This window comes from Caretta caretta, chromosome 8 (assembly GCF_965140235.1).
Source record: "Caretta caretta isolate rCarCar2 chromosome 8, rCarCar1.hap1, whole genome shotgun sequence".
NCBI classification, from domain to species: Eukaryota; Metazoa; Chordata; order Testudines; family Cheloniidae; genus Caretta; species Caretta caretta.
Window position 1 is genome coordinate 24,246,850 of NC_134213.1, and position 27,525 is coordinate 24,274,374.

Consider the following 27,525-nt stretch of genomic DNA (forward strand, 5'->3'; position numbering starts at 1 on the left):
AAATAAGCCCTTCCCCATGAAATCTGATCTCCCCCTTGCTGCTGGGAGCACCGCAGCTGGGGGCTCCTAGTTGTGAGTCCCCGCCCGGCTCGGGAGGGACAGGACTTGTACTTCCCCTGCATGGCTGCTTGGGCAGGGGGCCGGAGGGGGAGGAATCAGACCCACTTCTGGGGTACCTTTGGGTTTGGGACCCCCACAGTTACAATACTGTGAAATGTCAGATGTAAACCTCTGAAAACATGAAATTGACCAATTTTAAAACCCTCTGACCACAAAATTGATCAAAATGGACCGTGAATTTGGTAGGGCTCCAAATATTTTATGCATTTACATAAAGTTTAATGCACTTATGTAATGACTCAGGCTTCCTCCTATATGGGCTTCCATGCACTTCCATTATATTTGGACCAGTGTTTGGTAGCTGAGATCTTCTTCAGACTCACTATGTCAGCAGCTGTTAAAACCTTGTGTAAAGCTGCTGAAGTTCTGCTGTCTCAAAGTGGCAGATGCAACTAATTAACTCCATCCAGCATACAAATGAAGTGGGGGCTGCTCTCTACAGAAAGGAGAAGAAAAGAGCTTGACTGACTGGTTTATGCTGTGTTATTATTCTTGAGCGACCAATAAATCCAACCCCCAAGAAGCCGGTTAGTTTGGACACTAATTCAGGCTATGTGGGACCTTTTAAGATGGAGTATAAACTCATCTCCTTATTTAATAGAATAAATACACTGTATACAGAACAGCGGTAGCAGTGACTGGTGATAAAGCTTTCTCTGTATTGGTTTCTTGCAGTGTTAGTTTTATGGAAGTTCACACTGACAAAAACTAACATTCTTCTAACCTTATTTAATGAAATCCACAAAGGGCTTCCAGATTTACTAAAACATTTACACTGTCTTGTACCTTGTACATATATTGACCTTTCATGTGTTGTTAAGTCTTTCATTCATCACCCTTAGCCACTCTTCCTCTACTGGTGGTTTATCCTGTAAAGAGGAATTGGGGCAGAGACAAGTTCTTTGCAGCTTGTGAGAAGCACCACAAGAGTGCCAGGCTAAAGAAAAAATACCTTCTCTAGGGTTTAAGGGTTTTTATTTTAGTTTGTTTAGTTCTAGTGAAACCAAAGAATAAAAAAATCTCCAAACCCCTCATGGACTCTGCCTACATTCCTGTCATTGCAGCTTAAATCCTTCAGCGCCAAAAATCATATAATCAACAAACACAAAATAATATGAGCAAGGCAACTCTTCTGTCTCTAAAGGCTTATCTACACATAGAGGTGATTTGGAATAGCTTTGTGGATTAAGCTAAATTGGGACAAGATACTTTTTTGGAATAAGAGTGTTCAGACATGGAGTTATTCTGGAATAGTTACTTCGATTTAAAATCTTTTTCCTGTAGCTTGCTCACAAAATCTATGTAGAGAGTTAGGTTTTTGAAGTTTTTTTGTTGAAGAATTGCCACTTTTAGATCTGTAATCGAGTGACCAAAGAGATTGAAGTGTTCTCCGACTGGTTTTTGAATGTTATAATTCTTGACGTCTTATTTGTGTCCATTTATTCTTTTACGTAGAGACTGTCCAGTTTGGACAATGTACATGACAGAGGGGCATTGCTGGCACATGATGGCATAAATCACACTGGTAGATGTGCAGGTGAACGAGCCTCTGATAGTGTGGCTGATGTGATTAGGCCCTATAACAAAAAAAAAAAAAAAACTTCAAAAACAGACTCCAGTGAGAGACTGCTGAATTGGAATTAATTTGCAAACTGGATACAATTAACTTAGGCTTGAATAAAGACTGGGAGTGGATGTGTCATTACACAAAGTAAAACTATTGCCCCATGTTTATTCTTCCCCTCCCACTGTTCCTCACACATTCTTGTCAACTGCTGGAAATGGACCACCTTGATTATCGCTACAAAAGGTTCCCACCTCCTCCCCCACTCTCCTGCTGGCAACAGCTCACCTTACCTGATCATTCTTGTTACAGTCTGTATGGTAATACCCATTGTTTCATGTTCTCTGTGTATATAAAATCTCCCCGCTGTATTTTCCACTGAATGCATCCGATGAAGTGAGCTGTAGCTCACGAAAGTTTATGCTCAAATAAATGTGTTAGTCTCTAAGGTGCCACAAGTACTCCGGTTCTTTTTGCGGATACAGACTAACACGGCTGCTACTCAGAAAAAGTTTAGAATTCCTAAGGTAAAAGCAATAGAAAACCAGTGCAACCTGGAGAGTCATCTGGCTACATGGGCTGATGAGACCATTTTTAGTGACTTATGAGTGTAAATGGGATTCATTATTAAATACCCACCCCAATTGAAACAATGTAAGATAAAACATAAAAGCCTGTTATTTTGTTCTTTTTCTGAGCCCTTGTTAAAAATTAATCTATTTTTTTTAAACGATTAGTTTTTATTGGATTGCCATGCTCTATAATTCTGTTTTGCATACTCGGGGGAGAGGGGGCAGTGTTACTAAATATATTTGCATTTAATTGTACAAACACCAATAAGGAAATCTTACCTTTTTTGTTAATTAAACTCCAAAGAGCAAGTCATCATTCAGAAGTCATCCTGAAGGGACAGAGATTAGAGTTACAAAAATAAACCTGAAATGTTGTTTTTTAATTTCTCCAGTGTAATATATACATATCTACATCAGGACAATTTTATTAAAGCAACAAGAACATGGTGGGAAATATGCACTCCCCTGTCCTTTTTCTGCTATGCAAAATCTGCCCCAGTGGATGGACAAAGTGGAAGGAATAAAGAGTCCCAAAATACAAACTAATCTTCAAAAAGAGCCCTTGTCACAATTTTGGGAAACTACACCAGTCAGGTCTCAGGCATCACCTCTCTGGGCAGGAATCCTGGTCCTACTCCATTCTGACAGGAGGTTTTAAGGCTGCACATTCTGCTCTCATACACTGTGATATCCCCAGTAAGCCATGGCCAGCAGCTGTAATTTGCTTTATTTCTGAGGGTTATGAACAGCATATTGACAACAGTTACAAGTTACTACATAGCTCTTTCTAAGCAAGCACATTTATTCTGAAAGCAAAAGCACTTCAGAGTAAACATAATAAAAACAATAAAGAGATGTAAACATACCAGGAGCCACCTATCAGTCTTATGGGGCCCTAGTAGGCCCATGTCTTTCCAAACTTTCTGCAAAGGTTCTTCTTCTTGGGCAGAAGGTCCTGTCCATTTGCTCCCTGTGTCAGGTCAAACTCAGCCTTTTTTATACCAAAACTCCTTCTTGTGTCTGAGTCTCTGGAAAAGTCTGTTTGAACCATTATATGCCAACATCCCAGCTGATGGTCCCTCTCTAGTTGTTTAGTCTCAATGACTCACCTGCAAACACTGTTTTTAGTTCCTGGAGGAGCTGCAGTAACACTTCTTCATGAAGAACACCACCACACATCAATCATTCATAAAGTTAATATAATGGCCCCAAAGGCACTGCATGGGGTTTCAATATCTGTCACAACACTGTATTTTCTGTAACTGCTCCACCTTGTTTAGCATAATCTGGGCACCTTAGTATTTGCAACATTCACTTATACTGAATTAAAGATAATTTCTCCTTCTTTAACATGTCAAACTCACTCCTGGGCCAGATCCTCAGCTGGTGTAAATCAGTGAAGGTCCACTGTCTGCATTAGATGTAACAGTACTGCTAGACCCAGGCATACAAAAATCATGAGTCACACCTCAAAAAAATGATGACTTTTTTTTGAAAAAAATCATAATGCATTTTTGGTTTCTTTTTATTTTACATCTGCTTTCTCAGCCTTTTGAATACTCTTGCATCACATGTCCAAACTTTTCTCTGAAACCATGAGGGATAGAATTGTATTTAAAAAAAAATAAAAACTGAGATTCTTATATAATCACATGATTCCAGGAGCTGATGCCTTAAGGCAAACACTATATATGGTGAGACTCATGACAAAAATTACACTAGTTGGCAACACTGAGTTACAGTCAAATCTAAAACAGAGCTACATTAATTTACAGCAGCAGAGGATCTGGTCTGAAATTCTGCCTCTAATCATTGCTGCAGCATTCTACCAGCCTACATTTGCCTGTTTAATAAAACATTAAGACATTTAAGCTAAAAGTTCAACATTCAAAGCAAAAATATTGCAGAGCTAGGGTTTGATTCAGCCCCAGAGTATAGGCCCCCAGTGTCAGAAAGACCACTCATGTAGAGGAGATACAGCAGTGTAATGCACCCAGTTTCTACACTCCCTTTAAGATGTCAGAGTTGGCAAACATAGCCCCAAAGATGGTGGTGCTAGCCTGCGATGGGGCATGGCCAAGATGGAGGATGCATATTTCAGTACATCCTTCATATAGCTCCTTCTATGGAGCCTGAACGGATGTTAATATTTCCTTTTCCTGGCCAAACTTCTGGGGGTTAGCAATATTCACATTTTCTTCAAACCCTCCTTGGTAAAAATTCCCATGGGGAGCAGCGTTTCAGCATTTTGGGGTGTACCTGTAGGATGATGGGGCACGCACATGATGTCTGGCTGGAATTGCTTGAATACGTTTCAGGAAGCTAAGAAACCTGGCCTGGGATTTGTTTTTGAATGTGATAGCTGCAAAGTGTTAGCTAATCAAGTCTGCACCAGTGTCAGTCACATTATTCTCCTAAGGTGAAATTAATGAGGTAGCAATCTCCACTGGTGACAATTACAGGTTAACTTCAGAGGAGATTTTTTTCTTCCACTTTCCTCCTCCGCTACCCTCTAGCAGTGCCCTAGGTGTCCAATATAATTATTATTTAAGGATATGAATATCCTGGTGTATAGGGTTGCCCTCTGGGATTTGTGGCCATTATTTTTAAAGATCGGCATTGTCCTTATTGATTGAGGCATGTTAGTGAAGTTCCCTTGCTGGTTTAGTTTTCCCTGAATTACTCCTCCTGCATTCTACTGGCTGAAGATTGCTGTCAGACTGCAGCTGTGAAGTTTCAGCGGTTTAGCTGTTCCTGCATACTGCACTGTGTATTAAGAGCTGAGCTGCTCCTTTGCTTTGTGACTGCTGCTGACTTGTGTAATTCCGTATATTCTGCATCTTCCATTTCCTCTCTATTGTAACTCCTTCTTTCACTGTGATGGCTTCAGCTCCTGTTATCGGTTGTGCAATTGAAACGTTACCCACCGCTATTCTATATAGAATTCTGTTCCCTATTTCTGCCTTAACTGCAGGGCTGTGACTAGGGTTATTTGACTCAAAACAAAGATCCCTGTAGGCCAGGCTGGATTATGCAGACGAACATGCATCTGGAGAGATCAGCCACTAAGCGATATTCTATTCAATTATTTTACTTATCCTTAATGTGTACTAGTGAAATCTGTAAGCCATTTGCTATCTATTCAAGCCACATGGATTTATGGACATTTGCAGCAGTAGTTGTCTCAGGCTTTATGTTTGATGCACTTGTAGGGTAAATCTTTGGGATCCTGGGGTACCTGCCACTAATCAATGTTTTCATATAATCACACTTCACTAGTTTTCCATGATAATGAAACATTAAATGTAACATTCTGCAGTAAATTTGTATCATTCACCAGATGTGCTCATTAAATCCTGATTGTTTTATTTCTTGAGTTCATTATGCTCTTAAAATGCCATGTGGGTACCTACTATGAAAAGTGACTCTGTAGAAATGGCCTCACAGGGTTTCCATGCTTATCATGTCTCAATGGTTTCTAAGTCAAAGGTGCTCAGTTTACAAGTAAAGATTTTTTTTTTCTAAATTCCAGATCTACAAACTCAGCCTGTGATTTGAAAGTCACACACTGTTCTTCCTGGCTTGTACCTTACCACCATGAGTAATTCTGACCTAGCTGAGATGCATATCAGCTGCCACTAAGGTACGTTTCATGTGTTCACCTTGCAATAAAGATTTTGCAGTTAGAACTTAGTTAGCAGTTCTGCTGATGATGTGTGATGTGCAAATCAAAAGGAAATCCAGCTCACTTTCCCATCCTCTTGTGGATCTACAGAATTAAATTCACCAGTAAAAACTCAGGCCCTAATCCTGCAAAGATTTATGCACATGCTTAACTTTCCACACTGTGAGTACTCCCATGTAGGATTAAGTCACTTATTATAGTCACTAAAATCAGGAGATTCACACTGAGGGTGAAATCCTGGCTTAACTGAAGTTAATGGGAGTTTTGCCATTGATTTAATGAGTCGCAAGGAATACACACAGGGTATAGGATCTGTTAGGTAAGATAGATTTGTAAATATTCATTTTTGTGACCAGAAATGAACTTTCAAAGCCTTTTTGGACACTTTGTGTCCCTTAGAGAGAGAGAATGTTTCACCATAGGGCTATCTGCATATCAACATAGCTTCATCATGAGTTATATTCCAAGTTCTGACTTCAAGGTTTGATTTATTCAGTGAGATACGGTTTACTTTTTATGAGATTTATCACAAAGGCGTTAGCTACAACATAGTCCATTGTTTCCCCACCTTCGATTATGAATTTTCCAGACAATCTCTCTCACACAAACTAGTCCTCTTCAGGATTGAATACCTGGAAGAAATCTATCTGACCCCAAGAGATACGGTAATTTCTGGATAGAGCAGTTCTGTCTCTGAAAATATTCTGCATCATTGCTCTTTTTATTAAAATTTTGATTTGGTTGAATTTACCTCTCACTGATTTGAATATCCTCCAAGTCTATAATTGTGGATGGCTGCATGTCGGATGCTGTTCAAAGGTATTCCAGAATCTGATGTGACTCTCAATGTAGGCTACTGCTGCCAAATCTGCACTCTTTTAGTGCTTTAATTTGTAATTAAAGACTGAAGAACTCATTTTGACAAATTTCAGAACTAGGGCATTTAAATAGGAATAAAATTCAGCAGCAGCGTGAACATTTTAAATTTCATATCCCATTCAAACTGCTGGAATTCTCCTTTCACACTCACTCTATCACTACTCTGAAATATATCACTGTGTTATCTTCACTTCTAGCATCTTCCTCATGCTCTCAGAGGTACCTATACCATTTCTTCAAGCCCCCTTCCTGAATTACTAGGAAGAGGGAATTGATCTGGGAATGGGTAGCAGTAGCTGAGTGGTTCACAGAGTGGCTGATTGTGAAGAGGACTGTGTGTGTTGGTTCAATGAGGTCACTGGAGTACTGGATAGAGGGGAAGCAGTAGACATGGTTTATCTTGACATGACATTTTTATAAGTAAACTAGGGAAATGTGGTCTAGATTAAATTACTAGAAGGTGGGTGCACAACTGGTTGGAAGACCGTACTCAAAGAGTAGTTATAGTGGTTCACTGTCAGACTGGGAAGGCATACCTAGTGGGGCCCCTCAGGAATCAGTCCTGGGTCCAGTACTATTCAACAGTTTCATTAATAACTTGGATAATGGAGTGGAGAGTACACTTATTAAATTTGCAGATGACACCAAGCTTGGAGGTGTTGCAAACACTTGGGAGGACAGGATTAGATTTCAAAAGACCTTAACAAATTGGATAATTAGTCTGAAATCAGCGAGACAAAATTGAACAAAGACAAGTGAAAAGTACTTTATTTTGGAAGGAAAAATCAAATGCACAGTTACAAAATGGGGAATTACTGGCTAGGTGGTAATACTGCTGAAAAGGATCTGGGGGTTATAGTGGATCACAAATTGTGTATGAGTCAACAATGTAATGCAGTTGTGAAAAAGTCTTATTTCATTCTGGGGTGTATTAACAGGAGTGTCACATTAAAGATGTAGGACGTAATTGTCCCACTCTAGTTGGCGCTGGTGTGGCCTCAGCTAGACTAGTGTGTCCAATTCTGGGCATCACACTTTAAGAAAGATGTGCGCAAACTGGAGAGAATCCAGAGGAGAGCAACTAAAATTATATAAAGTTTAGAGAACTTAACCTATGAGGAAAAGTTAAAAAAAACTGGGGATATTTAGTTTTGAGAAAAGAAGAATGAGAGCGGACCCAGTAACATTTTTCAAATAATATGTTAAGGGCTGTTATAAAGAGCAAAGTGGCCAATTGTTCTCGGTATCCACTGAAAGTAGGAAAGAAGTAATGGGCTTAATCTGCAGCAAGGGAGATTCAGATTAAATGTTAGGAAAAGCTTTCTAACTATAAGGATAGTTAAGATCTGGAATAGCATTGCAAAGGAGGTTGTGGAATACCCATGACTAGAGATCTTTAAGAACAGGTTGGACAGACACCTGTCAGGGATGATCTAGGTTTACATAGTCCTGCCTCAGCACAGGGGGCTGGACTTGATGACCTCTTGAGGTTCCTTCCAGCCCTACATTTCTATGATTCTATGAACATTGTGAGAGATTGTGTGGGATAAAGGTTGGAGCCCTAGAAATAGAATAAAGGTTTTTCCCAAGTATCACTTCCTTTCAAATCAAGACTCAGGTTTAAAGATTACTCAAGTTATTTTTTATTAATATTTTGTCATAGTCATGATGACCTTTGGCAGAAGGGTGAAGGGAAAAGCACTGTGAAGGTAGAAATAATGAAAGGGAAAGCTACTGATGAAAGGGTTCAGCTGGATTTCAGGAGATAAGAAAAGGTCTCAGAAAAGAAAAAAATTAAGATGCATCAAAGGGACAAAATAAGGATGGGAGGGATGAGGAGCAGTAGATGATGATTTGCCCTCAGTCTGCCTTGGTACTGGGGTAGCTTTAGTATTAATAAGCAAAATATGTATCTGCCCTTACTTCTCCTTGAAGAAGGTGCCACTGCATGGAGAGAACTCAAATAGTCCTCACCTATCCTACTCCCTCCTAATATTAATGTTCTTTTCCAGTTTGGCTACTTGCAGTTCAGCAACTTCAGTTCCAGATTAACCCCAGAGTGTTTGGGCCATGTGGCCAGGCTACTCTCTAAAATTTAGCAGCAGCCATCCAAATAATTCTGGGCTGCCTTTTATAAATGAGGGCACAGAGATGCAAGCAGCAGAGCTATGAAAAGTGAGGATCTTTTCTGAGTGGCCTGGGTGGGAAATTCAGCTGAGTGGAGGTGGTAAAAGACAGGAACTGCATTGGAATAAAGAACTAGCTAGACACTAAATTGCTTTTTGGGTTGGGACCAACTCTTTCTGAAAGTTATAAGGTTGCTTCACAAGACAGTGGGAAATACATTAATTTATAAAGCACCCATGTTTGGATATTTTTTCCAGGATTCTAGTCCACCTTATATATAGGAGCCTCGTGTAGGTACTATCATACTTTTCATAATCCAGAATTATATCCCTGCTACAAAATTCTACAGGATGAATTAAAAACCTATAGAAAGGATATACGACTTTATTTATTTCTATAGGATTTGAGTAGTAACATGTATTGGTTGTATTACAACAGTATCCAGAGGCTCCAAATGAGATCAGGGCCCCATTGTGTTAGGCTGTGTATAAATACATAGTAAAATACAATCCCCCCTACCTTCAAAAAAATCTTATGATCTAAATAGAGCAATTTTAATTTTACAATATGTATCAACCCATTTTAAATTCTTTAGGATGTGTCCATACAAGAAAGCTGAGGAAACTAGACTTTCCTTCAGAAATCTGTCAAAATCAAACAGCTAAAAATGGAATTGCTGGTGAAATAGAGGGATAAACATGGTCAACAATAGAAAGACTGATTTGATAGGAAAGTCATGCACCAAACCTGTCACACTCTGCCTGCATAGTCTCAGAGATTAATTTTCACAAATTATTATCTCTAGCTCTCAGTTTGATCTCTAGATCTCTGTTTGTTCCGTATGGGATTCTTTGACAGTAAAGAATCCAGCAGATGTTATACCAATAAAATAAAAACCAGCAGGATCTTATTAAAGAGGAAAAGGCAAAATACCACATTTATTGTGAATACAGAAAGAATCATAGTAAGCAGTTAGTTATAGCTATAACATTCCATTCAATCTCATATTTATTCACACATTCATTCGCGCGCACACACACACGTTCTGCAAGGTTGTTATCACAGTTACCAGCCTTAGAGTTGCTCATGCCAAGCCACTGGCCAGATGGCCTGGACATGAGGAGGGAGCAGGGCCTTGTCAAATGCTCATCTGATGCTCCTGGAAGTTGGTTTGCAGAATCAGACCCCAAAGTTCTCACTTTCTAGAGTCCATTTTTATAGGAATTTCTTTCTATGCCAGTCTGTGGGAATTGTTTCATCATGCTGTTGCTGAATCAATCAGCAGATGGCACATTCGTTTGACGGCTCCGTGCTGCTAGATTCTCCCATCCTTGAGGCTGTTGGGTGGATTCCAGTCTGCGCTCCGGGGGTCCTCTGGTTATTTCCACTTGACGCCTTCTTCAGCCGATGGACATTGGATTCTTAGGCTGGCACCTCCCTGATCATTCAGTTATTATCCACAGCAAGCATCCATCCACATACATCCTCTATCTCTATTTTAATCACAATGGTTAACAAAGTGAGATGAATACAACAAAAGGGTGGGGAGTCTCTGGGTGCTGTTTCTGTTGTTACAGAGTATTGCTTTGAGTCTCTCTCTGTGTGAGTAGTTGTTGTTACAAAGAATTGCTTTGAGAACAGACTCTGACTTAGAATGTACTAACACAATTAGCAGCTTGCAAGTTTCACACAGAGGGAGAGAAACAGTACCAAAAACCAAGAGACCTCTTAATTAGCAATACCCTGGAATTTAAACTATGGGGAATCAAACTCATTTGTGATTTTAATACAGAACTTCTTTAATATGATCCAACACAGTGACAGTGGCTTCTGAAAGTAAATTGTCTGATTTCATCTTATAAGTATTACTCTGCAATCCCTTTACTCACAAAGCTTAGAATGGTCTCATTCAAATTAGATCTGTTCATTCCTTACACTCCATATTCTAACCAGGTGTACTCTTGAGATTTTGAGCTCCATTTAAATCATGGAGCTAGATCAATTATTTGGTAATTCTCCTTTTCTTTAAACCATTTACACCTTAAGGGCTCAAACAAATGGACATTTCAGATCACATCTGAAGGACTCTTTGATTAATCCAGAGCATAGTAACTCCAGGAGTAGTTTGCCTCCTGCTTAATTGCTATGTTACATTTTCAGAAAAATTATGTTTAGTACATTTAAATTGGCAGTTATGCTGTTTAATTCAAGATGATGCAATATTAAGTCTCAGCATTTTATAAACCTGATGCATCATTTTGTTTCTCTACTTTCATTAGCTTAAGTGCAAATGGCAGTGTCAGCTACACACAATTCTTTCCCTGTTCCTGGGGAGGGCATGAAGAAAAAGTAATTTAGGACCTGATCCAAAGCCCAGTGAAGTCTATGAGAGTCTTTTAATTGATTTCAATGGAATTCGACTAAAGCCATCCATGGAGCCCTTTGCTGGGTACTCTGACTTTCCCACCTTGTATTGGCTTAGCAGGGAACAGAGATGCAAGCAGCAGAGCTATGAAAAGTGATGATCTTTTCTGAGTGGCCTGGGTGGGAAATTCAGCTGAGTGGAGGTGGTAAAAGACAGGAACTGCATTGGAATAAAGAACTAGCTAGACACTAAATTGCTTCTTGGGAAGCAGAGTCAAGACTCTACCTACTTCCAGCTCTTCTCCATCCTACCCTGCATATCTGTAAATCCTGGGCATGCAGCATTTATCCGCTCTGTCACCTGAAGCTGCAATTAGGGGAGTGCTGAAGCGCCACTTAGGAAAGTAATGGGGAGATCTTACTCCTCTTTACTCGACTGTGTAGCCTCACATCAATACTAACTGAGGGCTAGGTTACAAGCAAGCCCTTAGAAGTATTGACACAGCAGACTATATTGTTTTCCCTCTTGTTTTAAGCAAACAGCCTTTCCATTTGTGTTGGAATTATTTATGGCTTAGGCCCACGTTAAACATCATTGGACCCAATCTATCCTTGATGCTGTTCAATGGATATGAAGTTACAACAGGGATCAATTGTGTTTCTAGGCCTTATATACATGGAAAAAGCAGTTTCCAAAAAGATAATGGCTTATGCACCTGCATTACCCGGTGCACTAATGGAATAGCTTTAGTAAATTTAATTAATATACAGCAGGAAATGGCACCATTTCCAGTCTGGTTTCCTCCCATTTATTTATAAAAATATTATTTGGAGTTTTACTGAAATAGTCGTTTTCTAATTGCATTTTGTTTACTTTCCTATTACTTAGTAGCTATTTGAGAGTTAAGATGAAATGGATAGTTGACGACATAAAGTGCACCACCTAAGTAATTGAAATTACATGGTTATTCACTTTATGTTCCAGGAAGCCATTACCAGAAACTATACAGTACTCACCTAATGCTTCTAACACTACCACAGCACTTACAATTGTTTCATGTGACCAGTTTGGAACTAGGTGACTCAGAACATAGGGAAACATCCCAAGCTTGGACAGTAAATATTTCTGGCATAGGTTATTCTGGGCTCTTAAATGTGTATATGAAGATTTTTAAAAATCATCGTTTTGCTTTGGAGAGTCATGGCCAAACTTTGATTTGTGAATGGGGTATGTGTTTGTATTCCAGGCACACTAATATGACAATTTTTCTACACGCTTCCTCCCTCCAAATCCTTCTGAGATACAACATATACAGAAAGAAACCAAAACAAATGCTTGCACTTCAAATGGTGTTCAGTGCTTTGCATTGCTCAAGTCCCTTTTTACATCCTCTTGGGATAGACAAATTGTCAGTGCTGTTAAGGTACTAAGTAAGCGCTCTGTTGACAAGTATGTTTTCCAGAGAAGACTTGATTTAAATCTTTTAGCGCAGAAATAGATTAAGTTGACATCCTTATCTGTAATGATGTGCTCAAGCTTATTTTAAAAAGTTATTTCAAAGGGAAAAATATATGACAGTGCCTAAAAGTCTTTAGAAAGTTGTTATTTCCATATAAATATTTTGATTGGTTGTCAACTGTGTTTTTTAGTTTATCTTCACAGTTTTGTTCTCAAATGCAGCTTTGAATATTCATACTCCAAGAAGAAAAACATGGATAGATTTTTATAAAATCTCTTTACTACAGCTTTCCCATATCACAAAATGTTCGTTTGTTTAATAAAATTCACAAATTTTAAAAGTTAAAGATGTTTAAATAAAAGGTGCAATATTTCTGAGGGCAAGTATAGTGTAATTTGGGGGACATCTATTTTCTTTGTCAGTTTAAAGCACTTCTCTCCTCTAGGTGCATGTACCAATAATAAAATATTATATATATACACCCATCAATTACATACAAAGTAACCATAACCAGCACTCAACACACTCTAAAAGTGGAAAAGGGATAGAGAACTTTTGACTCAGACTGAGAGTTCAAATACAGCCTCAGCTGGTAGTGTATGAAAGTTATTGCCAATTAATGGCTGATCATTGGCCTATGTGAAATGAGCTTGAAGTTGTCACTCGAATTCTATGTGCATTAGTGCCTAGATCATTAAAAAAAACATTGCAATTGGCTTCAACTGACACCTTGTTAGTGAAAGAGTGAGTGAGGAAACTCATTATTCCAGTTGAAGTACTTTGGGGGTGGGCAACAGGGGAAAGTGTGCACTGCTGCTGCATGAGCTGCTGTTCTGTAGATAAATGACCAGATTTCTTCCAAGGCATATGCTAGAATTTGATATAGTTTTACACCAGGTGGTATTAAGTCGGCCAGATCATAGGATAGACATGGTACAAGCCACCTACAACTTCCCCTCCAACTGAGATCCTGCAACAACATATTGCTAAGTACAAGAGGGTGTGTGTAAAACTGTTGGGGTTGTGCAAATTCACTAGGGGACCTGATCCAAAACCTATTGAAGTCAAGAAGAAGCCTCCTACTGATTTCAATAGGTTTGAAAATAGACCCAACAGTTTGTGAAGTTCATTAATAAACTTTCCCCACGGATATATAATTGCATATTTGTCCATTATGGAGATTTCACACGTTCTTCTTAAGCAAATGATACCGGCCACTGTTGGAGATTGGTTACCAGACTAAGTGGAGGATTGGTCTAATCCAGAATTGCAGTCCTTGTATTTTTATGTAATAATCTAAATTATTCTTTCATTTATTATCACTGACAACCCAATGGAAGGCTACAGAGAACTTGAAACGGCCTCGTAATGAAATATTGGACAAGAATTTTAAAAATGGCATGTGGATTTTGGGTGGTTCAGATTTTAGATACACAACTTAATACACTTAAAGTGGCCTGATTTGCAGTGAAAGTGCTTTGTGAAAACCAGGCCCCTTTAAGTTGTCTCAAGGTGGGCAACCCAAAAGATCACTAATACACTTTTAATATCTTGGCTATTCACTGTATATTTTTAAAGCATCCATACCCATACCTATTTGTTTTTTAAACTTGCATTTGTTCAACAGGGTATGGCATAAGTGTCACAAGAGTTATCGGTGCTTTATTCATTCAAATCATTTACCCACAACACATCACACTTGGATACTATAAGTGAGAGTTTGTGCTGTGTCATTTTAGGAAAGAGGGAGTAAGGTGTCATCATGTTATTTTTGTGTCCTCCCTAATAGAGCCAGCCAAAAACATCAGTATTCTTTGATGGGGAAAAAGGATATTTTCAAAAGAAGTTAATAAAAAAAATCCTATTTTCCTGCCAGCTCTACTGCCCATACTGATCTACTGCACTTTGTTTAATCTAGGCACTGCCACCCAGAATCACCCTAATAGCTTCCATTTTAGCCCTGACCCCATCCCACCTTTGGCTCACCTCAAACTTGATGGGGGAGCTGTGACTGTCTTATTCAGCTGTTATGCTGGAGAAATTCTTTCCTGGCTCAGTCTGGGTTTTTATGGCCCCTTTATACTGTTGCAGTATAAAGCAGCCATAACGTGCGGTAGAATCCCTTCCCATGTGTGTATCAATATGAGCACTTCATACATATATGTGTGTTACACATATGTCAGGTTTCTCCCTGGAAAACATAATGCATAGTTCACAAGGAACAAGAAATGCATCCCTTCACAAAAAGCGAAGCACATTTGAAACAATGAGAATTTTATTTTATTTTGAAATAAAACTTCCTGGCTATATATTGTCATGATACAAGCAATCTGTTCATTTCTAATTATCAGGTAAATTACAGCTTTAAAAAAAAACCCACAAAAACTATTGAACAGAAGAAATAGAACTTTAAAAAGGAGAACTGGAGGCAATTCACAACGAACAGTAGAAACTCCAATTACTTCAAGTAGGCCCCAGGGACAGGGCAATGGGTTTAACAAATTTAGCTAAGACAAAAGATTCTAATAGAAAATAAGCATTGTGTAATTGTTTCATGATGAAGTTGCTAGATATGCAACAGCCCAATTAAATAGAAGCTTTGATGTAACCTTGCAGAAGAAGCGTATGGAATTTATATAATCTAATTGAAGCTGATATCCTAGACCTGGCATAATCTGGATTCAGGCCAGAGCACAGAACTGAAACTGCATTAGTGATAGATGATCTCCTGCTGCCAATGGATGGTGGGCAGATATCCATTCTCATTCTCTTGGGCCTCTCTGCCCCGTATGACACTATCTACCATCAGATATTGCTGTCTCGCCTGAGAGAGATGGCAGGGGTCCAAGGTAACGTGCTAAAATGGTTTCAGTCCCTGGAGGGACGCACTCAATGAGTAGTGGAAACTGTATATCCATCACTAGATCCCCTCACTTGTAGAATCCCAGAAGGATCAGTTCTTTCTGGTACTGGTCAGACAACATAGACGGAAGTGCCAGCAATATGCAAATGACACACACTACTACTTATCCTTTATCACATAGAACTAAACCACTACTACCAAGATGGCCCAGTCCTTGGACAAGATCAGCTCATGAATGAAGAACAGCTGGGTGAAGCTGAACCCAAACAAGATGGCGGTGATACTAGTGGGCAGAGGAAAGCATTTTGAAGAGTTTGTGCCACAGTACAGACACCTTTGGTTGAAGACACATACCCAAAATTAATTGAGTCAGTCCATAGTTTAGCAAGCTTCTGGATTCCTCACTGATGCTGAGCTCTCACGTAATAGCATACATAACCAATGTTTTGTAAGATTGCCAGTTGGCTTGAGACTCTGCCCTATACTGGGAAATAATGACATAGCCTCAGTTATTCATACCTTCATCACCTCTAGTTTGAATTGCAGCAATGCAATATACCTGTAAGTGATGCCTTCAGCCCCAAGGAAACGCCAACTGGTACAGGAAGCTGCAGCACATTTCCTCAGCAACACAAGAACACATTAAACCTGTCTTCTACATCCTGCACTGGCTTCCCATAGAATATAGAGTCAAGTTCAAAATCTCAGTCCTTATCATCAAGGCACCAAATTGCATAGGCCCAGGATATCTAAAAGATCACCTAAGGGTCCAGGACGAAGACCACCAACAACAACTTCACTCCGCTGTCAAAGCAACTTTCTGTAATAAGGTAAACAGAAGATCTTTCATTTCAGCTGCATTGATAGTCCTCCAAATACTTCTCAACAGTGTGAGAGCATAAGAATAGGAAAGAGCTAATAATGCTTATTCTGATTATATATCATTTGTATTTTAGTAATGCCTAGAGGACTGGGAGCCACATTGTGTGCAACAATGTAAAAAAAAAAACAAACAAACAAACAAAAAAACCCCACCACAAAGCAGGAGACAGTTTCTCTCCTAAAGAACTTACTCTCAAAATAAGAAAGAAATGGCCATACAGGGTCAGACCAATGGTCCATCTAGCCCACCATCTTGTCTTCTAACAGTGGCCAGTGGCAGATGCTTCAGAGGAAATGAACAGAACAGGGCAATTATTACGTGATCCATCCCCTGTTGTCCAGTCCCAGCTTCTGGCAGTCAAAGAGTCAGGGACACCCAGAGCATGGGGTTGCTTTTTTGATCATCTTGGCTAATAGCCATTAATGGACCTATCCTCCAAGAGCTTATCTAATTCTTTTTTGAACCCAGTTATACTTTTGGCCTCCACAACATCCCCTAGAAACAAGTCCCACAGGTTAACTGAGCATTGTGTGGAGAAGTCCTTCCTTAGGTTTTTTTTTAAACTTGCTGCCTCTAATGTCACTGGGTGAACCCTGGCTTTTATGTTATGTGAAGGGGTAAATAACATTTCCCAATTCACTGTCTAAACAAGTCAGGCAAAGAGACAGAAGAGATATGTCAGTAGACAACGTGAACATCGAGGGTTTGCCAGCCTCATGTAAATTCCATGCTTCTCACTCCACTCTTTGGTTGTGAGGTTTTTTTAAATAATAATGTTACTAATTTATTATTAATAAAGTGACACAACCAAAATCCCACTCCAAGTTTTTTTATTATTAATCTACCTATCAGTTTTTGAATTGGACCATGTCTGAGTCACGATTTCTGTTATATTAAATGTATTATAGGGCAGGAGTCAAAGAGGGGAGGAAGGAATAGAGAAAGGAGGGATAGAAGGAAGGAAAGGAGTATAAAAGGAAGTTGGAGTGAGACTGAAGAGCAGTGACTGTGAGGGAGGTGACAGAAAGGACTGGGAGCTAGCAGCCAATCAGCAGGAGAGAAAAAGTTCAGAGTAAAACCTGTAGATAGCACACTGATGAAATCATCAGCATTCAATGGCCCTGCTAAAGTTGTTTCTTTAGTTGGCTCCTTCTGACTTGAGTTTCATTACTCTCACCCCTGGGGCTGGCTTCACCTTTCTTCCCCAAGCCCACGTGGCTAAAAGCAAGTTGAGGAAGCCCAATGGAGAACAGTGGAGTACCCCCTGTGCAGTTCGGATTCTAAAGGAGGCTGGGAGGTGGAGTGGTAGACCTGGCTGAGCCTGATCTTTCCATCTCTACCCTTGGTGCTACAGTACCTGCCTTGTGGCTGTTTTTTACATCTGTTCCTGCTGGCTTGAGTTTCTCTGGCCCTCAGGACTGGCTCAAAAGTTTCTTTTGATGTTGGTGATATACTGAATAAGAATTCAGGCTAGTGGTTCTGGAACTGGGTTCAGAGCTGGATTATACTCAAAAGGAGTTACGGGGCTCTTTTCTGAAATAAAAAAATCCTAAAAAAATCTGACTTTAAAAGTACTGTGTGATTAAAATTAGATTAGATTAGGTACACTTGGTCTACCTGGCATATTTTAGATCTTCTGTAGTTTTTTCCTTTGAAATGCTGTTGTAATTTGTGCTGTGATTTATTTAAAGATATGGAAATCATTATTTCATTTACTCTTACATTTACCTGTTTCTTAACAAGTCATTATGGTCATATAGTCATATTCATTATTTTGTCATACTTGATTTATACTTATTGGCAATGCAAACTGGCCTTTAAGGAAAAGATAGGCAGCTGCATGTGAAAAACAGTTCTTGGTAGAGAGCTGAAGACTGCATTCAACAAAAGGAGTGGCTCTGCCTGTAATTCACCATTAAGGCCACAGTTCAGCAAAGCATTCAAGCGTGTGCTTAAATCTCTCCATATTCAGTGAAGTAAGTAAGCTTGTATGTAAATCCCATTGGTTTAAAATGATAGAGGACACAGACACCTATAATTATAGCACTTATAGTTGCCTGACACTTACCATTTTAAGACCCTGTTTTCAACTGCTTATGCCTTTGCCATACTTGAACCATTTAGGCTGAAATTTTCTATGCCAGGTGACTGCCACAGGCTGACTTTTAGGGAAAATTTCAGCAAAAATGGCTCACTGTTTCTGAGAATAAAGTTAGGGTAAAATACATTGTTTTGACCCATGTTAAAAAACATCTCCATGGACATGGAATTTGGTCAGTTTGCCCTGGTATCAGAGATATCTGACTGCCTTTTGTTGTCCCTGTGAAAATCCACCCAAGTTTGTTCAAGTTATGGCCCTCTGAAAATCTCAGTTGACTCATGAAACCTTAATTCAACATCCTTGTGTGCATGCATTGTGATACAGTCCTTAAATATATGATGACATACTATTTTGTTCCCCACATGACTCCTACATTCAGTGTAAAGTATGAAGGGTGCTCAGGGAATGAATCAGATTTGTGTAGTGAATGAATATCTGTTTACCTATAGGTGAACACCTATACACACACACGATATATATGGAGGAAATATCTGTGTAACAAATGGAGATGATAGCTGTGTAATAGATTACAGACACATGATACATTTACTGTATACATCACAAAAATAAAAAGTCTTAGGCATTTGAGATAAATATGTGAAATTATTTGCTATTACCACTGCTGTTCATTATCACCCTGATCCTGCAAACACTTAATCACCTGAGTAATGTCATTCATGAAAGGACTCTCATGAAATCTGTGGGACTCCTCGAGATACACAAATGTTTAAGCGTTCATAAGATTGGGCTGTCTGCTCAGAAAAGATGGGGTTTGATTGAAACCACACTTAAATTCTGCTGTTTAGTGGACAAACACAGGATATTGGTTTAATATCTTGAAGGATATCTGCAGGAGGCATGGGACCTTTTAATTGCCTAGAATTGTTCAAGTTTGCCTAATTTTATTTGAATAAAAACTAGGGGGAAAAAGGAAGTTTCTACCTTAAATTATGTCTCTGAAAACCCAATAGATTATTCAGTTACAGAATGTTCTGAAAGTAGAAAATAATATGATTTGTTTGGGATATTTGTCTCTAAACTGTAGGACATTCACTTCACAGTTCATCTAGGATATAATCACTGATATATACCGGAGACTTATAGTCTGGACCTAGTATTGCAACTCACACACCCTTTAATACAAATGGAGTCATCATACACATTCACAACAGAAAACCAAAATAGGCGAAGCCTTTCAGCATTATTATTTGTTGTGAGAAGGTACCTGTTTATCAGAACAGTTGATCTGGACTGGAATGGCTGAACTGTTATGTTTATGTGGCTTTGGATAGTATTTGCTTTGCTTTTGGCGCATGTCTCCTCCACCATGTGTGATGTCCTCCATAGCTCTTTGCCTCAGGGATCCTGTGACATCTTGGCATCCCAATATTCACCACTGTCATGTAATTAGGATATGTTTTGTACAAAATATGCCTTGTGAGGTACCATTCGAAAAGTCTTGATCTGCTAGACGTTAAAATCTCATTGGATTGTATGTGCTATTGTCATATGTGAAATTATGAAGTTTGGCTATGTATGTGTTACTGAAACATGTTGTGAGGTTGAAAACACCCAGAAGCAGCCTTTCAGGTACAACATTAAAAAGGCCAAACAATGTTAATTGCTTATTGAGGAACTGTGTACTATAGAAACCTCTCAGAGATAGCACTACACAACGGGAACTGTTTGACCCAGCAAAAGAGGACACAGCAAAAGAGCTTTCCAGCAAGTGGGGAGAAGATATAAAAGGGGAAAAATGGCATCATGAGGGGTCCTCACTCTCCCTACAACAACACACTTGGAAATACCTGAGGAACAAGGACTGAACTGTTAGTGAGGGTCCCAGGCTAGAGGGATTTCTAGCCTGTGTATGAAAATCTGAAAAACCCAAGCTGCAGAGCCAAGGCAGCTTGCACCTTAAGAATCTGCCAGCCTGTTTATCACTAAGGGACAGAGTTTGTTAATTCATATCCTACCTATCTAGTGTGTTAAGCTCAGTTTGAGGTTTTGTTTGCTATCACTTAAAACCTATTCTTTTGTAGTTAATACACTTATTTTATGTTTTAATCTAAACCAGTGAGCGTTCAGTGGAGTGCTTGGGGGAAATCTCAGCTTGGTTACCACATGTGTGCATGGTCCTCTTCACATTGAGGGAGAGGCAGACCAGGTGTTAAACCCATAAACTGGCCAGATTTGAGCAGGGCAGGACGGTACTGCTCTGGGGTCCTAGGCTGGGAAGCTGGGTGTGTCCTTACCTGTGTGAATGCTGGTGAAAGTGAAAGCTTGGAGGGCTTTGCAACTTGTCAGAGCAGCACAGTGTGAGAAGGAGCCCATGCTAGTGGGTCAGAGGGCTCAGAGGCACCCCAGTTCCAGGTAGCACCCCTAGGGGAACCTATCACACATCCATAATACAGATGGGAGAAATGTAATCACTACCTTTTTCCTTTGAACAACCCATATCATTTTACTGGAAAGCACAGAAGACATATGACATTTAAAATACCCTTTTTGTTCACACATGTTGAATACTAGCCAGACTAAATATACTTCTGATTGACAGAAAAAGGCATTTTGCTGTGGTATTCTACTGATCTATTCATCAGCTTTTGCTCTGCATATTATTCTATACAATACCTATGTCTGTTGCTGCTGTTTCATCTGTATTCATATAAGCCACACCGTGGAGCCTTTGTTAGAACTCACTTTTTTGAGGCAAATGAGACTACCCTACTATCAATACGTTTAGAGAAAACTAATCGTTCTGGTATTTGAACATTTCTAGCAAACTTGAAATATATTAAAGTAAATGCTAGATTTCAATATTCAATTCAGTAGATAAGGGAATGTCTAGTTTGATTCCCAAAGGGCCTGATGCCGTGAGGTGCTGAACGCTGTCATGATGGAGGATCAGGCAGTAGAAGAGCTAAGTCTGTAACACTCAAAAGTTGAAGCTCACTGCCACACTCTATTTAAGCAAACCATCATGAAGAAGCAGAATAAAGGCAAGAAGTTCTCTGATGGGCTATTTTAAATGAATACATGTAAACTATATGAAACCATGTTATGTCCCTAACTATTGTAAACCTGCGTAAGGAAAAGGTTTTCATTCTTCAGCATGATGGTTTCTCAACTTGTGCAAAGTATTTCTGTGTCTGTCTGGCAGAGGAAAAAGGAAGTTGTGACGGGTTGGACCCCTTAAGGTGCCACCTGATATGCTGACATATCACTGAGCTCACCTATCGATCTGCATTTCCTCTCCAGGGTTAAGCCCATGCGAAGAATCCACCCCTACTCCTGGGATTCCTTTGAGCTGCCCACTCCCATCACTCAGGGTCTGGTGCTTAGCTGTTGGGAGGGGTTTACCTGCCTGGAAAGTGGCTGTCTCCACCCTTTCATCAGGTGGTTTGATAGCAGATTCACTGACACCAGAATGCTTGGAAGAACACCCCTCCCCCCTTAGAGGGACAGAGTTAATTTTCACAAGTACAACAGGAAAAACATTTTGCAACAGTGGGACCTGGATTAGGATACTCTCAGTCTCCTGTCTCTCTGTTCCCCAGAGGTCAGCTGTATGGTTGCTCCCGTAAGGGAGGTCAGTTATACAGTTCCCTCTTAAAACCTGAGCCACAGGTGAGGTGCCTGGGATTACCAATGCAGATCCAGAAAATTTCTCCTGGGCAAACCCTTCCCTGTAATAAGTGGGAAGACACTCCTGTACTCCCCCACATTCCTTCTCAGCTTCTTTCTCCGGTCCCCCCCCCCCTCAAGGCACACACCCCCTGTGTTCTTTAGGGTGGAATCTGCAACAGACCCTTCACTGGTAAGCTTTGTACCCTCCTCCCTCTCTGAATTGGGTTTGCCTCCAGTTACAGGGTCCATGGAATCCTTAACCACCGCAGCGGTTCTCAGGATTGCACCCCCCTTCTCTGGGCTTTCTCCTAGGACACATTTTCCTATGCATTCTAGAGTGAGTTCTGTTTCTTGTTTAACTGCCACTTCCTGGCAGCCAGCAACCAAGAAAGACTCCCTACTATCAGGCAAAATACTCCCCTCCCACCGGGAGAAAAGCCTGTCTGCAGCCTCTGGATAAGAGCTGGCCTCAACCACACCCACCCTGGCCAGTAGACAGTGCTCCACTGCTCTAGAGGAATTACAGACACTCTCCCATTTCCTCAGCAGTTTCTGTAGCTTTGCTCCTTCCCACTGGGGCTTCAGCACAAGATTCCTCCTTGCTGCTGACAGATCTCTGGACAGCCCTAGCTACATTAAAAAAGTCATTTCTTAGAAGAATTTGTGTAGGATTCTGAGGGACCGCAGCAACGGTTAATTCAGCTTGCAAATCCTTAGTTTCCATGTGCACTTTAGCCAAAGGCACAAGGATTTTGTGACCACATACTAACAAAAGCTCTGCCACCTGTCCTGGCAGTATGTCTTTCTCCTGAACCAGGTCCCTCCTGACCACAGAAACTTCTGCACCAGTATCTCTCCATGCAGGGAGTTCTCTGCCATTTACTTGACAGTCTTCAGGTGCTTACTGCCTGGCTGTGAAGTGGCAACCTTTACAAATCCTATGTGATAAGTGGCAACTGCCTGAGGTGCCTCTGTGCAGCAGCATTTCCATGAGTTGCTTGCTGCCTATTCCCACTCAACCCAGGGCATTTATTCTTCAGGTGCTCAGTGGAATTACAATAACAGCACCTTCAGGGCTCTTCTGCTTTTACAGGAGATTTGGGACGAGGACTGGAGGAGTGAACCTGGGGAGGTGAGTGTCCACCCTCCCATCCATCCTCCTTCTTCCCTGGGCAAAACGGAGACCTTGCTTCCCACCAAACTTTAACCCCTCTGACTGTGATTTATTCCTACTAGGTGCTTGGGATTGCTCAAATTTATCTGCAAAAACTGCAAGTTCATTGACCGTTTCCACCTTTTTATCCCATAAACACTGTTTTACATCATCACTAGACATATTCCGGAATTGTTCCTGAGCAACCAAATCACACATTCCTTCAAATCTTGGAATACCTTTTCCCCGCACCCACTTATCCAGTAAATCTCTCATTTGGGTCACATAAGCCACATTACTTAATACAGCCCCGCTCTTAAGGCTTCTAAATTTTACTCTATAAATTTTAGGTGTAATCTGAAACTTTCAAAACCAAGTCCTTAAATTTACCATAATTGGAAGCATCACCCATTGGCATCTTATTGAATATGTCCAGAACTCTACCAGTCAATTTTGCAACCAAAGTGGTCATCTTCTGATCCTCAGAAATCGGTTGGAGCATACACAGCCTCTCAAAGGTGATGAAATATTCAACAATGTCACCAGACTGGTTGTATGCTGGACACAACTTCTCCCACAACTGCTCCCACTGATTTTTGGAGAGGTGGAGCCCCCTGGTGGGGGCTTCTGTCTCCTCCACTCCATTACAGACAGTTCATGCTGAATCTCTTTGTCTTTCAACTCCAGGGCTTGGTTCTGGGCCTCAATTTCTTTGTCAGCCTCTAGCTGTCTCAGTTCCAGGGCCTTCTGATATGCAGCCTTCCAGTGGGGAATTGGAGGACAGAAGCCACTGAACAGACTGGAGGTGAAAGATCTCCACCCTAATGAGCAATTCAATGGGTCACTGGCCTCATCTAAAGACAAGTACAGCAGGACAGGGTAAAACCAATAGTAACAATTCTAAAATAAACCAAAAAAGTGGTTGATTGGCCATTGAATACAGTCACAACAACACTAAGGCCATGAGGTTTTCGGCAACCAAAACCCATCCCCAAAAAGAAAGGCCAGGATGGAGCCAGCACATTTCTGTAGGTGGTCCTGCACCTTCTCGCAGCCCCCTTCCAGTTCTTCATCACATATTGTTCGGATCCAAAAGATACCACAGCACTTTAATCCCTGAGCTTCCCCATTGCAATTGCGAGGGCAGTGGTGGGAGACCAGCACTCTGCCAAGAGCTCAGTAAGTAACTACTTTTGGCCCAACTGATACCGGTAGAGAATGCTCATTCATATATTTGCAAACAGGTGCAAACCGCCTACACATCACCCTTGGATGTGATAAAAACTGAGATGGCATCCACCTAGGCTGACAAACAAATAAGGGAAGTGTCTGACATTCCTAGCAAGGAGAGATTGGTCATTCAGCTTTCTGGGAGGTGTAAGAACGGTTTGAGACTCAGAGCATATAACATCCCAGACTGAAGGCATACCCGACAAACACATCTGCAAGCTGAGACCCATATTAATCTTTACACCATTAACAACATTATGATATGATGGAAACATATATTAAGTAAATGCTATCCCCAATCCCAAAAGCTTTTAACATTTTAAAAGAGTGTCACGGTCACCCCATTATTCTCCTAGTCCACTTAACGAAACCCCACATCCAGATTGAAAAATCCGCTGACAGTAAATACATCACGTGAAAAGTAAATTAACAGTTGCCAGGGATGCAATCTGTCTGATCAAAGTGTATCAAGCACTCCAGATATTTTTTCAGTCCCTTTAATAAGGCTCTAGGTAATATGTTGTAATTATAACAGCAGAAGGAAATAGGTCTGTAGTTCCACATATCACATAGGTCCACTTTCTTGGGCAGCAGGATAATTACTGCCCTGCAATAGGATGAGGGGCATCTCTTTCTCCCTGAGACATTCAGAATGCCACCACCACAAGGAAAAAGTTAGAACCAAAGAGATCCAAGAAATATTTATATGTTTCGGAGAATGGCTCATAGATAGCTGGGGTTTTTCCAGGAGATTGTTGCTGGAAAGGGAGAGGGGCATCCAGATGCTGCTGCTCCTCACCAGGCAGTCACAGCAAACCTTGATGCAGCTCTGCCATCACCAGCAGATTGCCAGCCTCAGGTGAGTATACAGCAGTGTAGAAAAACAGCTGCTTCTTGGATCTCTAAAGTCAGCTGTCAGATGAGGTGGAAACAGGGAAGCTGTAGAGAGTCCACAGTCTTCTTCTTCAAGTCAAATAACCATCTCATGGGAGCATCAATGTCATGCATCTAGACCAGTGGTTCCCAAACTTGTTCCTCCACTTGTGCAGGGAAAACCCCTGCCTGGCTGGGTCGGTTTTTTACCTGCCGCATCCACATGTTCGGCCGATCGCAGTTCCCACTGACTGTGGTTCGCTGCTCCAGGCCAATGGGAGCTGCTGGAAGCGGCGTGGGTCGAGGAACCATGAAGGTCTAAAATGTTCATTTCCAGGGAACCCACATGATGCAAGAAGTGTGTAGCAGCCTGGGTGGTGTACTGATGGTGGAACAGTTGGATCTGGACCTTCCTGACAACTCACTGCTGTCGCAGGGATTTGTACAAGAGCTCTGCTTCTGCTGCTCCCAGTGCTCCCAGAACACAGCAAAAGCCTGTGTGAAAGCCAGGTTCTTCAACAGTCTGGCATTAAAACACCACTGGGGAGCACAGGTAGGGATAGACAAACTGACAGACATTGTGATGATCAGAGAAGAAAGCAGGGGGACATGGAAGACCAAACAAACATATTCACACTGGACTTCACAGCCTAAAAGCAATCCTGGGAGGTTGTTGGGAGTGGTCTTTGGCTCCTAATGGTACGCCCACCAACCCAAAGATCTGCAAATGACAATGCAGCTCCCTGGCTGAAAGAGATTATGGCTCCTCGTGGTTCCTGCCTAAAATATAGTCAATGTACAGTTGAAGTCCTCCACAGCCTTGTGGTCCATAACACTATCAGGGTCACAGTGAAGCAGGGCCTGGGCAAGCATCTGCAAATACACAACATTGTCCCATCCCAGAGTAGGGGATAGACATTAAAGCAGCTTTAAAAAAACAGCACCAATGTGCCTCTACCTGGAGGAACTGGCCCTGCACAATCTCCTTCACAGAGAGGAGCTGCTCGAAACCCAGCTACCCCAGCACCGAGGTAAGAGTTGTGACTCAACTCTACACGTGCTGAACGGTCAGTGCGTGCTTCCTGACCTTGCACAGCAGCTCTTTCTGAGACAGAAATGTTTCCTACAACTGAACAACACATGCCTCAAAACAAGGACATCTAAGTGGACAGAGCACCAAAAACTGGGGAAACAGGCCTCAACTCCCCTCTTTCTTGTAGTGCTATTTAAAAAGTTACTGATCTCTGCCTGATTCAAAGGAGAGATTTGTATCCACATCCCCGACCTTCCACGTGACTGCCTTACTCGCCAATCTATAGAGTTGTTCTCTCTCTTTGGCTCAATGCATAATTATTTATACAAAGTAGAACAGCTTCAATATCAGAGACTGAGAGCAATCCACCCCAAAATAGCCTATAGCCTGGTGGTTAGGATACACACCTAGGTTGCTTTTTACCAAAATCAACCAGAATTTGCAAACTGTTACAGTTGACCCAAATCTGCATTTTTCAGTGAAAAAAGATTTTGTGCAAAAGTGTTTGCCCAGCTCTACAGCTGAACTTTCAGCCTCCTAACATGAACACTTGACCTGCGCTCACTTGAAGCTACTTAGCTGTTTCATTCACAGCACATTTCACTTATCCAATTCCCTTTTCAGAAGTCAGCTGCCCCTTTCAATTCTGGCTCACTTGGCAGAGCCTTACTAAGCCAGATTTTGGTTCTCTGACTTTTCATCGGCACTCTGCTGTGCACTGATTCTTCTAGAAGCTTCCCTACATTTAACATCAGAGAGAAGTCAATGAGGTCAGTGACTGCAGTGAGCCATGTTCCTGCACAATGAGGCACAACAATATTGTCCTAACTGCCTACAACAGAACTTGTTATCTTAGGCTACAAAGCCCTAACCTCCACCATTTCAGTTAAGTGGGAATCTTTATGATCAATCTCTGTAGCAGTAGTGCTCATATCCTTGACTTACACCTTCATTCAACACAGTGTGGGGCCATTACAAGACTCCTGTA

At 40.9% G+C, this 27,525-nt stretch overlaps 1 long non-coding RNA gene across 1 annotated transcript in view; it reads right to left on the reverse strand.

The window, feature by feature from the left end:
• Window positions 1-1,073: 1,073 nt before the first annotated feature.
• The window catches only part of LOC125640947 (uncharacterized), a 41,216-nt gene continuing 14,764 nt past the window's right edge, over window positions 1,074-27,525 (reverse strand). Inside the window, exons 3-4 of the long non-coding RNA XR_012669601.1 lie at window positions 2,536-2,585; window positions 1,074-1,697 (exon numbers count right to left, since the gene is read on the reverse strand). This is a non-coding gene — a long non-coding RNA (uncharacterized LOC125640947). The remainder of the gene's footprint in view (window positions 1,698-2,535; window positions 2,586-27,525) is intronic.